The sequence below is a fragment of the Sardina pilchardus genome, chromosome 10, assembly GCF_963854185.1.
Source record: "Sardina pilchardus chromosome 10, fSarPil1.1, whole genome shotgun sequence".
NCBI lineage: Eukaryota > Metazoa > Chordata > Actinopteri > Clupeiformes > Clupeidae > Sardina > Sardina pilchardus.
The window spans coordinates 31,901,196-31,910,856 of NC_085003.1; the positions used below are offsets into that span (position 1 = coordinate 31,901,196).

The window sequence follows — 9,661 nt, forward strand, 5'->3', positions numbered from 1 at the left end:
TCGGAGGTATCATTCTGCACTGTTCAAGACTGAACGCGATAGAAGCCAATTTCCTAAAGAGTATGCTCCAGGAGAGGCTCGAACTCACAACCTCGGCATTGCTCTGCTGGAACTGTCTTATAAGTAGCGCGCGCTGACCGATTGCGCCACCGGAGCCACACGCAATGTGCTGCAGGACAAGCAAATCGGAGGTATCATTCTGCACTGTTCAACACTGAACGGGATAGAAGCCAATTTCCTAAAGAGTATGCTCCAGGTGAGGCTCGAACTCACAACCTCGGCATTGCTCTGCTGGAACTGTCTTATAAGTACCGCGCGCTGACTGATTGCGCCACCGGAGCCAGACGCAATGTGCTGCAGGACAAACAAATCGGAGGTATCATTCTGCACTGTTCAACACTGAACGCGATAGAAGCCAATTTCCTAAAGAGTATGCTCCAGGTAAGGCTCGAACTCACAACCTCGGCATTGCTCTGCTGGAACTGTCTTATAAGTACCGCGCGCTGACCGATTGCGCCACCGGAGGCACACGCAATGTGCTGCAGGACAAACAAATCGGAGGTATCATTCTGCACTGTTCAAGACTGAACGCGATAGAAGCCAATTTCATAAAGAGTATGCTCCAGGTGAGGCTCGAATTCACAACCTAGGCATTGCTCTGCTGGAACTGTCCTGTAAGTACCGCGCGCTGACCGATTGCGCCACCGGAGCCAGACGCAATGTGCTGCAGGACAAACAAATCGGAGGTATCATTCTGCACTGTTCAACACTGAACGCGATAGAAGCCAATTTCCTAAAGAGTATGCTCCAGGTAAGGCTCGAACTCACAACCTCGGCATTGCTCTGCTGGAACTGTCTTATAAGTACCGCGCGCTGACCGATTGCGCCACCGGAGGCACACGCAATGTGCTGCAGGACAAACAAATCGGAGGTATCATTCTGCACTGTTCAAGACTGAACGCGATAGAAGCCAATTTCATAAAGAGTATGCTCCAGGTGAGGCTCGAACTCACAACCTAGGCATTGCTCTGCTGGAACTGTCTTATAAGTACCGCGCGCTGACCGATTGCGCCACTGGAGCCACAGGCAATGTGCTGCAGGACAAACAAATCGGAGGTATCATTCTGCACTGTTCAAGACTGAACGGGATAGAAGCCAATTTCCTAAAGAGTATGCTCCAGGTGAGGCTCGAACTCACAACCTCGGCATTGCTCTGCTGGAACTGTCTTATAAGTACCGCGCGCTGACCGATTGCGCCACTGGAGCCACAGGCAATGTGCTGCAGGACAAACAAATCGGAGGTATCATTCTGCACTGTTCAAGACTGAACGGGATAGAAACCAATTTCCTAAAGAGTATGCTCCAGGTGAGGCTCGAACTCACAACCTCGGCATTGCTCTGCTGGAACTGTCTTATAAGTACCGCGCGCTGACCGATTGCGCCACTGGAGCCACACGCAATGTGCTGCAGGGCAAACAAATCGGAGGTATCATTCTGCACTGTTCAACACTGAACGCGATAGAAGCCAATTTCCTAAAGAGTATGCTCCAGGTGAGGCTCGAACTCACAACCTCGGCATTGCTCTGCTGGAACTGTCTTATAAGTACCGCGCGCTGACCGATTGCGCCACCGGAGCCACACGCAATGTGCTGCAGGACAAGCAAATCGGAGGTATCATTCTGCACTGTTCAACACTGAACGGGATAGAAGCCAATTTCCTAAAGAGTATGCTCCAGGTGAGGCTCGAACTCACAACCTCGGCATTGCTCTGCTGGAACTGTCTTATAAGTACCGCGCGCTGACCGATTGCGCCACCGGAGCCAGACGCAATGTGCTGCAGGACAAACAAATCGGAGGTATCATTCTGCACTGTTCAACACTGAACGCGATAGAAGCCAATTTCCTAAAGAGTATGCTCCAGGTAAGGCTCGAACTCACAACCTCGGCATTGCTCTGCTGGAACTGTCTTATAAGTACCGCGCGCTGACCGATTGCGCCACTGGAGCCACACGCAATGTGCTGCAGGACAAACAAATCGGAGGTATCATTCTGCACTGTTCAAGACTGAACGCGATAGAAGCCAATTTCATAAAGAGTATGCTCCAGGTGAGGCTTGAACTCACAACCTCGGCATTGCTCTGCTGGAACTGTCTTATAAGTACCGCGCGCTGACCGATTGCGCCACTGGAGCCACACGCAATGTGCTGCAGGACAAACAAATCGGAGGTATCATTCTGCACTGTTCAAGACTGAACGCGATAGAAGCCAATTTCCTAAAGAGTATGCTCCAGGTGAGGCTCGAACTCACAACCTCGGCATTGCTCTGCTGGAACAGTCTTATAAGTACCGCGCGCTGACCGATTGCGCCACTGGAGCCACACGCAATGTGCTGCAGGACAAACAAATCGGAGGTATCATTCTGCACTGTTCAAGACCGAACGCGATAGAAGTCAATTTCATAAAGAGTATGCTCCAGGTGAGGCTCGAACTCACAACCTCGGCATTGCTCTGCTGGAACTGTCTTATTAGTACCGCGCGCTGACCGATTGCGCCACTGGAGCCACACGCAATGTGCTGCAGGACAAACAAATCGGAGGTATCATTCTGCACTGTTCAAGCCTGAACGCGATAGAAGCCAATTTCATAAAGAGTATGCTGCAGGTGAGGCTCGAACTCACAACGTCGGCATTGCTCTGCTGGAACTGTCTTATAAGTACCGCGCGCTGACCGATTGCGCCACTGGAGCCACACGCAATGTGCTGCAGGACAAACAAATCGGAGGTATCATTCTGCACTGTTCAAGACCGAACGCGATAGAAGCCAATTTCATAAAGAGGATGCTCCAGGTGAGGCTCGAACTCACAACCTCGGCATTGCTCTGCTGGAACTGTCTTATAAGTACCGCGCGCTGACCGATTGCGCCACTGGTGCCACACGCAATGTGCTGCAGGACAAACAAATCGGAGGTATCATTCTGCACTGTTCAAGCCTGAACGCGATAGAAGCCAATTTCCTAAAGAATATGCTCCAGGTGAGGCTCGAACTCACAACCTCGGCATTGCTCTGCTGGAACTGTCTTATAAGTACCGCGCGCTGACCGATTGCGCCACTGGAGCCACACGCAATGTGCTGCAGGGCAAACAAATCGGAGGTATCATTCTGCACTGTTCAACACTGAACGCGATAGAAGCCAATTTCCTAAAGAGTATGCTCCAGGTGAGGCTCGAACTCACAACCTCGGCATTGCTCTGCTGGAACTGTCTTATAAGTACCGCGCGCTGACCGATTGCGCCACTGGAGCCACACGCAATGTGCTGCAGGGCAAACAAATCGGAGGTATCATTCTGCACTGTTCAAGACTGAACGCGATAGAAGCCAATTTCCTAAAGAGTATGCTCCAGGTGAGGCTCGAACTCACAACCTCGGCATTGCTCTGCTGGAACTGTCTTATAAGTACCGCGCGCTGACCGATTGCGCCACTGGAGCCACACGCAATGTGCTGCAGGACAAACAAATCGGAGGTATCATTCTGCACTGTTCAAGACTGAACGCGATAGAAGCCAATTTCATAAAGAGTATGCTCCAGGTGAGGCTCGAACTCACAACCTCGGCATTGCTCTGCTGGAACTGTCTTATAAGTACCGCGCGCTGACCGATTGCGCCACTGGTGCCACACGCAATGTGCTGCAGGGCAAACAAATCGGAGGTATCATTCTGCACTGTTCAAGACTGAACGCGATAGAAGCCAATTTCCTAAAGAGTATGCTCCAGGTGAGGCTCGAACTCACAACCTCGGCATTGCTCTGCTGGAACTGTCTTATAAGTACCGCGCGCTGACCGATTGCGCCACTGGAGCCACACGCAATGTGCTGCAGGACAAACAAATCGGAGGTATCATTCTGCACTGTTCAAGACTGAACGCGATAGAAGCCAATTTCCTAAAGAGTATGCTCCAGGTGAGGCTCGAACTCACAACCTCGGCATTGCTCTGCTGGAACTGTCTTATAAGTACCGCGCGCTGACCGATTGCGCCACTGGAGCCACACGCAATGTGCTGCAGGACAAACAAATCGGAGGTATCATTCTGCACTGTTCAAGACTGAACGCGATAGAAGCCAATTTCCTAAAGAGTATGCTCCAGGTGAGGCTCGAACTCACAAACTCGGCATTGCTCTGCTGGAACTGTCTTATAAGTACCGCGCGCTGACCGATTGCGCCACTGGAGCCACACGCAATGTGCTGCAGGACAAACAAATCGGAGGTATCATTCTGCACTGTTCAAGACTGAACGCGATAGAAGCCAATTTCATAAAGAGTATGCTCCAGGTGAGGCTTGAACTCACAACCTCGGCATTGCTCTGCTGGAACTGTCTTATAAGTACCGCGCGCTGACCGATTGCGCCACTGGAGCCACACGCAATGTGCTGCAGGACAAACAAATCGGAGGTATCATTCTGCACTGTTCAAGCCTGAACGCGATAGAAGCCAATTTCATAAAGAGTATGCTCCAGGTGAGGCTCGAACTCACAACCTCGGCATTGCTCTGCTGGAACTGTCTTATAAGTACCGCGCGCTTACCGATTGGGCCACTGGAGCCACACGCAATGTGCTGCAGGACAAACAAATCGGAGGTATCATTCTGCACTGTTCAAGCCTGAACGCGATAGAAGCCAATTTCATTAAGAGTATGCTCCAGGTGAGGCTCGAACTCACAACCTCGGCATTGCTCTGCTGGAACTGTCTTATAAGTACCGCGCGCTGACCGATTGCGCCACTGGAGCCAGACGCAATGTGCTGCAGGACAAACAAATCGGAGGTATCATTCTGCACTGTTCAAGCCTGAACGCGATAGAAGCCAATTTCATAAAGAGTATGCTCCAGGTGAGGCTCGAATTCACAACCTCGGCATTGCTCTGCTGGAACTGTCTTATAAGTACCGCGCGCTGACCGATTGCGCCACTGGAGCCAAACGCAATGTGCTGCAGGACAAACAAATCGGAGGTATCATTCTGCACTGTTCAACACTGAACGCGATAGAAGCCAATTTCCTAAAGAGTATGCTCCAGGTGAGGCTCGAACTCACAACCTCGGCATTGCTCTGCTGGAACTGTCTTATAAGTACCGCGCGCTGACCGATTGCGCCACTGGAGCCACACGCAATGTGCTGCAGGACAAACAAATCGGAGGTATCATTCTGCACTGTTCAAGACTGAACGCGATAGAAGCCAATTTCATAAAGAGTTTGCTCCAGGTGAGGCTCGAACTCACAACCTCGGCATTGCTCTGCTGGAACTGTCTTATAAGTACCGCGCGCTGACCGATTGCGCCACTGGAGCCACACGCAATGTGCTGCAGGACAAACAAATCGGAGGTATCATTCTGCACTGTTCAAGCCTGAACGCGATAGAAGCCAATTTCCTTAAGAGTATGCTCCAGGTGAGGCTCGAACTCACAACCTCGGCATTGCTCTGCTGGAACTGTCTTATAAGTACCGCGCGCTGACCGATTGCGCCACTGGAGCCAGACGCAACGTGCTGCAGGACAAACAAATCGGAGGTATCATTCTGCACTGTTCAAGCCTGAAGGCGATAGAAGCCAATTTCATAAAGAGTATGCTCCAGGTGAGGCTCGAATTCACAACCTCGGCATTGCTCTGCTGGAACTGTCTTATAAGTACCGCGCGCTGACCGATTGCGCCACTGGAGCCACACGCAATGTGCTGCAGGACAAACAAATCGGAGGTATCATTCTGCACTGTTCAAGCCTGAACGCGATAGAAGCCAATTTCATTAAGAGTATGCTCCAGGTGAGGCTCGAACTCACAACCTCGGCATTGCTCTGCTGGAACTGTCTTATAAGTACCGCGCGCTGACCGATTGCGCCACTGGAGCCAGACGCAATGTGCTGCAGGACAAACAAATCGGAGGTATCATTCTGCACTGTTCAAGCCTGAACGCGATAGAAGCCAATTTCATAAAGAGTATGCTCCAGGTGAGGCTCGAATTCACAACCTCGGCATTGCTCTGCTGGAACTGTCTTATAAGTACCGCGCGCTGACCGATTGCGCCACTGGAGCCAAACGCAATGTGCTGCAGGACAAACAAATCGGAGGTATCATTCTGCACTGTTCAACACTGAACGCGATAGAAGCCAATTTCCTAAAGAGTATGCTCCAGGTGAGGCTCGAACTCACAACCTCGGCATTGCTCTGCTGGAACTGTCTTATAAGTACCGCGCGCTGACCGATTGCGCCACTGGAGCCACACGCAATGTGCTGCAGGACAAACAAATCGGAGGTATCATTCTGCACTGTTCAAGACTGAACGCGATAGAAGCCAATTTCATAAAGAGTTTGCTCCAGGTGAGGCTCGAACTCACAACCTCGGCATTGCTCTGCTGGAACTGTCTTATAAGTACCGCGCGCTGACCGATTGCGCCACTGGAGCCACACGCAATGTGCTGCAGGACAAACAAATCGGAGGTATCATTCTGCACTGTTCAAGCCTGAACGCGATAGAAGCCAATTTCCTTAAGAGTATGCTCCAGGTGAGGCTCGAACTCACAACCTCGGCATTGCTCTGCTGGAACTGTCTTATAAGTACCGCGCGCTGACCGATTGCGCCACTGGAGCCAGACGCAACGTGCTGCAGGACAAACAAATCGGAGGTATCATTCTGCACTGTTCAAGCCTGAAGGCGATAGAAGCCAATTTCATAAAGAGTATGCTCCAGGTGAGGCTCGAATTCACAACCTCGGCATTGCTCTGCTGGAACTGTCTTATAAGTACCGCGCGCTGACCGATTGCGCCACTGGAGCCACACGCAATGTGCTGCAGGACAAACAAATCGGAGGTATCATTGTGCACTGTTCAACACTGAACGCGATAGAAGCCAATTTCATAAAGAGTATGCTCCAGGTGAGGCTCGAACTCACAACCTCGGCATTGCTCTGCTGGAACTGTCTTATAAGTACCGCTCGCTGACCGATTGCGCCACTGGAGCCACACGCAATGTGCTGCAGGACAAACAAATCGGAGGTATCATTCTGCACTGTTCAAGACTGAACGCGATAGAAGCCAATTTCATAAAGAGTATGCTCCAGGTGAGGCTCGAACTCACAACCTCGGCATTGCTCTGCTGGAACTGTCTTATAAGTACCGCGCGCTGACCGATTGCGCCACTGGAGCCACACGCAATGTGCTGCAGGACAAACAAATCGGAGGTATCATTCTGCACTGTTCAAGACCGAAAGCGATAGAAGCCAATTTCATAAAGAGTATGCTCCAGGTGAGGCTCGAACTCACAACCTCAGCATTGCTCTGCTGGAACTGTCTTATAAGTACCGCGCGCTGACCGATTGCGCCACTGGAGCCACACGCAATGTGCTGCAGGGCAAACAAATCGGAGGTATCATTCTGCACTGTTCAACACTGAACGCGATAGAAGCCAATTTCCTAAAGAGTATGCTCCAGGTGAGGCTCGAACTCACAACCTCGGCATTGCTCTGCTGGAACTGTCTTATAAGTACCGCGCGCTGACCGATTGCGCCACTGGAGCCACACACAATGTGCTGCACGGCAAACAAATCGGAGGTATCATTCTGCACTGTTCAAGACTGAACGCGATAGAAGCCAATTTCCTAAAGAGTATGCTCCAGGTGAGGCTCGAACTCACAACCTCGGCATTGCTCTGCTGGAACTGTCTTATAAGTACCGCGCGCTGACCGATTGCGCCACTGGAGCCACACGCAATGTGCTGCAGGGCAAACAAATCGGAGGTATCATTCTGCACTGTTCAAGACTGAACGCGATAGAAGCCAATTTCATAAAGAGTATGCTCCAGGTGAGGCTCGAACTCACAACCTCGGCATTGCTCTGCTGGAACTGTCTTATAAGTACCCCGCGCTGACCGATTGCGCCACTGGAGCCACACGCAATGTGCTGCAGGACAAACAAATCGGAGGAATCATTCTGCACTGTTCAAGACTGAACGCGATAGAAGCCAATTTCCTAAAGAGTATGCTCCAGGTGAGGCTCTTACTCACAACCTCGGCATTGCTCTACTGGAACTGTCTTATAAGTACCGCGCGCTGACCGATTGCGCCACTGGAGCCACAAGCAATGTGCTGCAGGACAAGCAAATCGGAGGTATCATTCTGCACTGTTCAAGACTGAACGCGATAGAAGCCAATTTCCTAAAGAGTATGCTCCAGGTGAGGCTCGAACTCACAACCTCGGCATTGCTCTGCTGGAACTGTCTTATAAGTACCGCGCGCTGACCGATTGCGCCACTGGAGCCGCACGCAATGTGCTGCAGGACAAACAAATCGGAGGTATCATTCTGCACTGTTCATCACTGAACGCGATAGAAGCCAATTTCCTAAAGAGTATGCTCCAGGTGAGGCTCGAAGTCACAACCTCGGCATTGCTCTGCTGGAACTGTCTTATAAGTACCGCGCGCTGACCGATTGCGCCACTGGAGCCACACGCAATGTGCTGCAGGACAAACAAATCGGAGGTATCATTCTGCACTGTTCAAGACTGAACGCGATAGAAGCCAATTTCATAAAGAGTATGCTCCAGGTGAGGCTCGAACTCACAACCTCGGCATTGCTCTGCTGGAACTGTCTTATAAGTACCGCGCGCTGACCGATTGCGCCACTGGAGCCACAAGCAATGTGCTGCAGGACAAGCAAATCGGAGGTATCATTCTGCACTGTTGAAGACTGAACGCGATAGAAGCCAATTTCCTAAAGAGTATGCTCCAGGTGAGGCTCGAAGTCACAACCTCGGCATTGCTCTGCTGGAACTGTCTTATAAGTACCGCGCGCTGACCGATTGCGCCACTGGAGCCGCACACAATGTGCTGCAGGACAAACAAATCGGAGGTATCATTCTGCACTGTTCAAGACTGAACGCGATAGAAGCCAATTTCATAAAGAGTATGCTCCAGGTGAGGCTCGAACTCACAACCTCGGCATTGCTCTGCTGGAACTGTCTTATAAGTACCGCGCGCTGACCGATTGCGCCACTGGAGCCGCACGCAATGTGCTGCAGGACAAACAAATCGGAGGTATCATTCTGCACTGTTCAAGACTGAACGCGATAGAAGCCAATTTCATAAAGAGTATGCTCCAGGTGAGGCTCGAACTCACAACCTCGGCATTGCTCTGCTGGAACTGTCTTATAAGTACCGCGCGCTGACCGATTGCGCCACTGGAGCCGCACGCAATGTGCTGCAGGACAAACAAATCGGAGGTATCATTCTGCACTGTTCAACAATGAACGCGATAGAAGCCAATTTTCTAAAGAGTATGCTCCAGGTGAGGCTCGAACTCACAACCTCGGCATTGCTCTGCTGGAACTGTCTTATAAGTACCGCGCGCTGACCGATTGCGCCACTGGAGCCCCACGCAATGTGCTGCAGGGCAAACAAATCAGAGGTATCATTCTGCACTGTTCAACAATGAACGCGATAGAAGCCAATTTTCTAAAGGGTATGCTCCAGGTGAGGCTCGAACTCACAACCTCGGCATTGCTCTGCTGAAACTGTCTCATAAGTACCGCGCACTGACCGATCGCGCCACTGGAGCCACACGCAATATGCTGCAGGACAAACAAATCGGAGGTATCATTCTGCACTGTTCAATACAAGGCTTCAAT

At 51.2% G+C, this 9,661-nt stretch overlaps 1 protein-coding gene and 52 non-coding genes across 54 annotated transcripts in view; 1 reads left to right on the forward strand and 52 right to left on the reverse strand.

Annotated features, from left to right (window-relative positions):
- The window catches only part of si:dkey-71d15.2 (SH3 domain-containing kinase-binding protein 1), a 64,789-nt gene that overhangs the window by 27,313 nt on the left and 27,815 nt on the right, over window positions 1-9,661 (forward strand). The window lies entirely within an intron of this gene.
- trnai-uau (transfer RNA isoleucine (anticodon UAU)) lies at window positions 64-156 on the reverse strand. The gene is given in 2 exon segments: window positions 64-99; window positions 119-156. It is a non-coding gene; the product is annotated as a tRNA-Ile (tRNA).
- Window positions 249-341, reverse strand: trnai-uau (transfer RNA isoleucine (anticodon UAU)). Its single transcript is given in 2 exon segments — window positions 249-284; window positions 304-341. It is a non-coding gene; the product is annotated as a tRNA-Ile (tRNA).
- On the reverse strand, window positions 434-527 carry trnai-uau (transfer RNA isoleucine (anticodon UAU)). Its single transcript is given in 2 exon segments — window positions 434-469; window positions 489-527. It is a non-coding gene; the product is annotated as a tRNA-Ile (tRNA).
- Window positions 619-711, reverse strand: trnav-uac (transfer RNA valine (anticodon UAC)). Its single transcript is given in 2 exon segments — window positions 619-654; window positions 674-711. It is a non-coding gene; the product is annotated as a tRNA-Val (tRNA).
- Window positions 804-897, reverse strand: trnai-uau (transfer RNA isoleucine (anticodon UAU)). Its single transcript is given in 2 exon segments — window positions 804-839; window positions 859-897. It is a non-coding gene; the product is annotated as a tRNA-Ile (tRNA).
- On the reverse strand, window positions 989-1,081 carry trnai-uau (transfer RNA isoleucine (anticodon UAU)). Its single transcript is given in 2 exon segments — window positions 989-1,024; window positions 1,044-1,081. It is a non-coding gene; the product is annotated as a tRNA-Ile (tRNA).
- trnai-uau (transfer RNA isoleucine (anticodon UAU)) lies at window positions 1,174-1,266 on the reverse strand. The gene is given in 2 exon segments: window positions 1,174-1,209; window positions 1,229-1,266. It is a non-coding gene; the product is annotated as a tRNA-Ile (tRNA).
- On the reverse strand, window positions 1,359-1,451 carry trnai-uau (transfer RNA isoleucine (anticodon UAU)). Its single transcript is given in 2 exon segments — window positions 1,359-1,394; window positions 1,414-1,451. It is a non-coding gene; the product is annotated as a tRNA-Ile (tRNA).
- On the reverse strand, window positions 1,544-1,636 carry trnai-uau (transfer RNA isoleucine (anticodon UAU)). The gene is given in 2 exon segments: window positions 1,544-1,579; window positions 1,599-1,636. It is a non-coding gene; the product is annotated as a tRNA-Ile (tRNA).
- trnai-uau (transfer RNA isoleucine (anticodon UAU)) lies at window positions 1,729-1,821 on the reverse strand. Its single transcript is given in 2 exon segments — window positions 1,729-1,764; window positions 1,784-1,821. It is a non-coding gene; the product is annotated as a tRNA-Ile (tRNA).
- On the reverse strand, window positions 1,914-2,006 carry trnai-uau (transfer RNA isoleucine (anticodon UAU)). The gene is given in 2 exon segments: window positions 1,914-1,949; window positions 1,969-2,006. It is a non-coding gene; the product is annotated as a tRNA-Ile (tRNA).
- Window positions 2,099-2,191, reverse strand: trnai-uau (transfer RNA isoleucine (anticodon UAU)). The gene is given in 2 exon segments: window positions 2,099-2,134; window positions 2,154-2,191. It is a non-coding gene; the product is annotated as a tRNA-Ile (tRNA).
- On the reverse strand, window positions 2,284-2,376 carry trnai-uau (transfer RNA isoleucine (anticodon UAU)). The gene is given in 2 exon segments: window positions 2,284-2,319; window positions 2,339-2,376. It is a non-coding gene; the product is annotated as a tRNA-Ile (tRNA).
- On the reverse strand, window positions 2,469-2,561 carry trnai-aau (transfer RNA isoleucine (anticodon AAU)). The gene is given in 2 exon segments: window positions 2,469-2,504; window positions 2,524-2,561. It is a non-coding gene; the product is annotated as a tRNA-Ile (tRNA).
- trnai-uau (transfer RNA isoleucine (anticodon UAU)) lies at window positions 2,654-2,746 on the reverse strand. Its single transcript is given in 2 exon segments — window positions 2,654-2,689; window positions 2,709-2,746. It is a non-coding gene; the product is annotated as a tRNA-Ile (tRNA).
- Window positions 2,839-2,931, reverse strand: trnai-uau (transfer RNA isoleucine (anticodon UAU)). Its single transcript is given in 2 exon segments — window positions 2,839-2,874; window positions 2,894-2,931. It is a non-coding gene; the product is annotated as a tRNA-Ile (tRNA).
- On the reverse strand, window positions 3,024-3,116 carry trnai-uau (transfer RNA isoleucine (anticodon UAU)). Its single transcript is given in 2 exon segments — window positions 3,024-3,059; window positions 3,079-3,116. It is a non-coding gene; the product is annotated as a tRNA-Ile (tRNA).
- Window positions 3,209-3,301, reverse strand: trnai-uau (transfer RNA isoleucine (anticodon UAU)). The gene is given in 2 exon segments: window positions 3,209-3,244; window positions 3,264-3,301. It is a non-coding gene; the product is annotated as a tRNA-Ile (tRNA).
- Window positions 3,394-3,486, reverse strand: trnai-uau (transfer RNA isoleucine (anticodon UAU)). The gene is given in 2 exon segments: window positions 3,394-3,429; window positions 3,449-3,486. It is a non-coding gene; the product is annotated as a tRNA-Ile (tRNA).
- On the reverse strand, window positions 3,579-3,671 carry trnai-uau (transfer RNA isoleucine (anticodon UAU)). Its single transcript is given in 2 exon segments — window positions 3,579-3,614; window positions 3,634-3,671. It is a non-coding gene; the product is annotated as a tRNA-Ile (tRNA).
- On the reverse strand, window positions 3,764-3,856 carry trnai-uau (transfer RNA isoleucine (anticodon UAU)). The gene is given in 2 exon segments: window positions 3,764-3,799; window positions 3,819-3,856. It is a non-coding gene; the product is annotated as a tRNA-Ile (tRNA).
- On the reverse strand, window positions 3,949-4,041 carry trnai-uau (transfer RNA isoleucine (anticodon UAU)). The gene is given in 2 exon segments: window positions 3,949-3,984; window positions 4,004-4,041. It is a non-coding gene; the product is annotated as a tRNA-Ile (tRNA).
- On the reverse strand, window positions 4,134-4,226 carry trnai-uau (transfer RNA isoleucine (anticodon UAU)). The gene is given in 2 exon segments: window positions 4,134-4,169; window positions 4,189-4,226. It is a non-coding gene; the product is annotated as a tRNA-Ile (tRNA).
- trnai-uau (transfer RNA isoleucine (anticodon UAU)) lies at window positions 4,319-4,411 on the reverse strand. The gene is given in 2 exon segments: window positions 4,319-4,354; window positions 4,374-4,411. It is a non-coding gene; the product is annotated as a tRNA-Ile (tRNA).
- trnai-uau (transfer RNA isoleucine (anticodon UAU)) lies at window positions 4,504-4,596 on the reverse strand. Its single transcript is given in 2 exon segments — window positions 4,504-4,539; window positions 4,559-4,596. It is a non-coding gene; the product is annotated as a tRNA-Ile (tRNA).
- On the reverse strand, window positions 4,689-4,781 carry trnai-uau (transfer RNA isoleucine (anticodon UAU)). The gene is given in 2 exon segments: window positions 4,689-4,724; window positions 4,744-4,781. It is a non-coding gene; the product is annotated as a tRNA-Ile (tRNA).
- On the reverse strand, window positions 4,874-4,966 carry trnai-uau (transfer RNA isoleucine (anticodon UAU)). Its single transcript is given in 2 exon segments — window positions 4,874-4,909; window positions 4,929-4,966. It is a non-coding gene; the product is annotated as a tRNA-Ile (tRNA).
- Window positions 5,059-5,151, reverse strand: trnai-uau (transfer RNA isoleucine (anticodon UAU)). Its single transcript is given in 2 exon segments — window positions 5,059-5,094; window positions 5,114-5,151. It is a non-coding gene; the product is annotated as a tRNA-Ile (tRNA).
- Window positions 5,244-5,336, reverse strand: trnai-uau (transfer RNA isoleucine (anticodon UAU)). Its single transcript is given in 2 exon segments — window positions 5,244-5,279; window positions 5,299-5,336. It is a non-coding gene; the product is annotated as a tRNA-Ile (tRNA).
- Window positions 5,429-5,521, reverse strand: trnai-uau (transfer RNA isoleucine (anticodon UAU)). The gene is given in 2 exon segments: window positions 5,429-5,464; window positions 5,484-5,521. It is a non-coding gene; the product is annotated as a tRNA-Ile (tRNA).
- trnai-uau (transfer RNA isoleucine (anticodon UAU)) lies at window positions 5,614-5,706 on the reverse strand. The gene is given in 2 exon segments: window positions 5,614-5,649; window positions 5,669-5,706. It is a non-coding gene; the product is annotated as a tRNA-Ile (tRNA).
- On the reverse strand, window positions 5,799-5,891 carry trnai-uau (transfer RNA isoleucine (anticodon UAU)). The gene is given in 2 exon segments: window positions 5,799-5,834; window positions 5,854-5,891. It is a non-coding gene; the product is annotated as a tRNA-Ile (tRNA).
- Window positions 5,984-6,076, reverse strand: trnai-uau (transfer RNA isoleucine (anticodon UAU)). Its single transcript is given in 2 exon segments — window positions 5,984-6,019; window positions 6,039-6,076. It is a non-coding gene; the product is annotated as a tRNA-Ile (tRNA).
- trnai-uau (transfer RNA isoleucine (anticodon UAU)) lies at window positions 6,169-6,261 on the reverse strand. Its single transcript is given in 2 exon segments — window positions 6,169-6,204; window positions 6,224-6,261. It is a non-coding gene; the product is annotated as a tRNA-Ile (tRNA).
- trnai-uau (transfer RNA isoleucine (anticodon UAU)) lies at window positions 6,354-6,446 on the reverse strand. The gene is given in 2 exon segments: window positions 6,354-6,389; window positions 6,409-6,446. It is a non-coding gene; the product is annotated as a tRNA-Ile (tRNA).
- trnai-uau (transfer RNA isoleucine (anticodon UAU)) lies at window positions 6,539-6,631 on the reverse strand. Its single transcript is given in 2 exon segments — window positions 6,539-6,574; window positions 6,594-6,631. It is a non-coding gene; the product is annotated as a tRNA-Ile (tRNA).
- On the reverse strand, window positions 6,724-6,816 carry trnai-uau (transfer RNA isoleucine (anticodon UAU)). The gene is given in 2 exon segments: window positions 6,724-6,759; window positions 6,779-6,816. It is a non-coding gene; the product is annotated as a tRNA-Ile (tRNA).
- Window positions 6,909-7,001, reverse strand: trnai-uau (transfer RNA isoleucine (anticodon UAU)). The gene is given in 2 exon segments: window positions 6,909-6,944; window positions 6,964-7,001. It is a non-coding gene; the product is annotated as a tRNA-Ile (tRNA).
- trnai-uau (transfer RNA isoleucine (anticodon UAU)) lies at window positions 7,094-7,186 on the reverse strand. Its single transcript is given in 2 exon segments — window positions 7,094-7,129; window positions 7,149-7,186. It is a non-coding gene; the product is annotated as a tRNA-Ile (tRNA).
- On the reverse strand, window positions 7,279-7,371 carry trnai-uau (transfer RNA isoleucine (anticodon UAU)). The gene is given in 2 exon segments: window positions 7,279-7,314; window positions 7,334-7,371. It is a non-coding gene; the product is annotated as a tRNA-Ile (tRNA).
- On the reverse strand, window positions 7,464-7,556 carry trnai-uau (transfer RNA isoleucine (anticodon UAU)). The gene is given in 2 exon segments: window positions 7,464-7,499; window positions 7,519-7,556. It is a non-coding gene; the product is annotated as a tRNA-Ile (tRNA).
- trnai-uau (transfer RNA isoleucine (anticodon UAU)) lies at window positions 7,649-7,741 on the reverse strand. Its single transcript is given in 2 exon segments — window positions 7,649-7,684; window positions 7,704-7,741. It is a non-coding gene; the product is annotated as a tRNA-Ile (tRNA).
- On the reverse strand, window positions 7,834-7,926 carry trnai-uau (transfer RNA isoleucine (anticodon UAU)). Its single transcript is given in 2 exon segments — window positions 7,834-7,869; window positions 7,889-7,926. It is a non-coding gene; the product is annotated as a tRNA-Ile (tRNA).
- trnai-uau (transfer RNA isoleucine (anticodon UAU)) lies at window positions 8,019-8,111 on the reverse strand. Its single transcript is given in 2 exon segments — window positions 8,019-8,054; window positions 8,074-8,111. It is a non-coding gene; the product is annotated as a tRNA-Ile (tRNA).
- Window positions 8,204-8,296, reverse strand: trnai-uau (transfer RNA isoleucine (anticodon UAU)). Its single transcript is given in 2 exon segments — window positions 8,204-8,239; window positions 8,259-8,296. It is a non-coding gene; the product is annotated as a tRNA-Ile (tRNA).
- trnai-uau (transfer RNA isoleucine (anticodon UAU)) lies at window positions 8,389-8,481 on the reverse strand. The gene is given in 2 exon segments: window positions 8,389-8,424; window positions 8,444-8,481. It is a non-coding gene; the product is annotated as a tRNA-Ile (tRNA).
- trnai-uau (transfer RNA isoleucine (anticodon UAU)) lies at window positions 8,574-8,666 on the reverse strand. Its single transcript is given in 2 exon segments — window positions 8,574-8,609; window positions 8,629-8,666. It is a non-coding gene; the product is annotated as a tRNA-Ile (tRNA).
- Window positions 8,759-8,851, reverse strand: trnai-uau (transfer RNA isoleucine (anticodon UAU)). The gene is given in 2 exon segments: window positions 8,759-8,794; window positions 8,814-8,851. It is a non-coding gene; the product is annotated as a tRNA-Ile (tRNA).
- On the reverse strand, window positions 8,944-9,036 carry trnai-uau (transfer RNA isoleucine (anticodon UAU)). Its single transcript is given in 2 exon segments — window positions 8,944-8,979; window positions 8,999-9,036. It is a non-coding gene; the product is annotated as a tRNA-Ile (tRNA).
- On the reverse strand, window positions 9,129-9,221 carry trnai-uau (transfer RNA isoleucine (anticodon UAU)). Its single transcript is given in 2 exon segments — window positions 9,129-9,164; window positions 9,184-9,221. It is a non-coding gene; the product is annotated as a tRNA-Ile (tRNA).
- trnai-uau (transfer RNA isoleucine (anticodon UAU)) lies at window positions 9,314-9,406 on the reverse strand. Its single transcript is given in 2 exon segments — window positions 9,314-9,349; window positions 9,369-9,406. It is a non-coding gene; the product is annotated as a tRNA-Ile (tRNA).
- Window positions 9,499-9,591, reverse strand: trnai-uau (transfer RNA isoleucine (anticodon UAU)). The gene is given in 2 exon segments: window positions 9,499-9,534; window positions 9,554-9,591. It is a non-coding gene; the product is annotated as a tRNA-Ile (tRNA).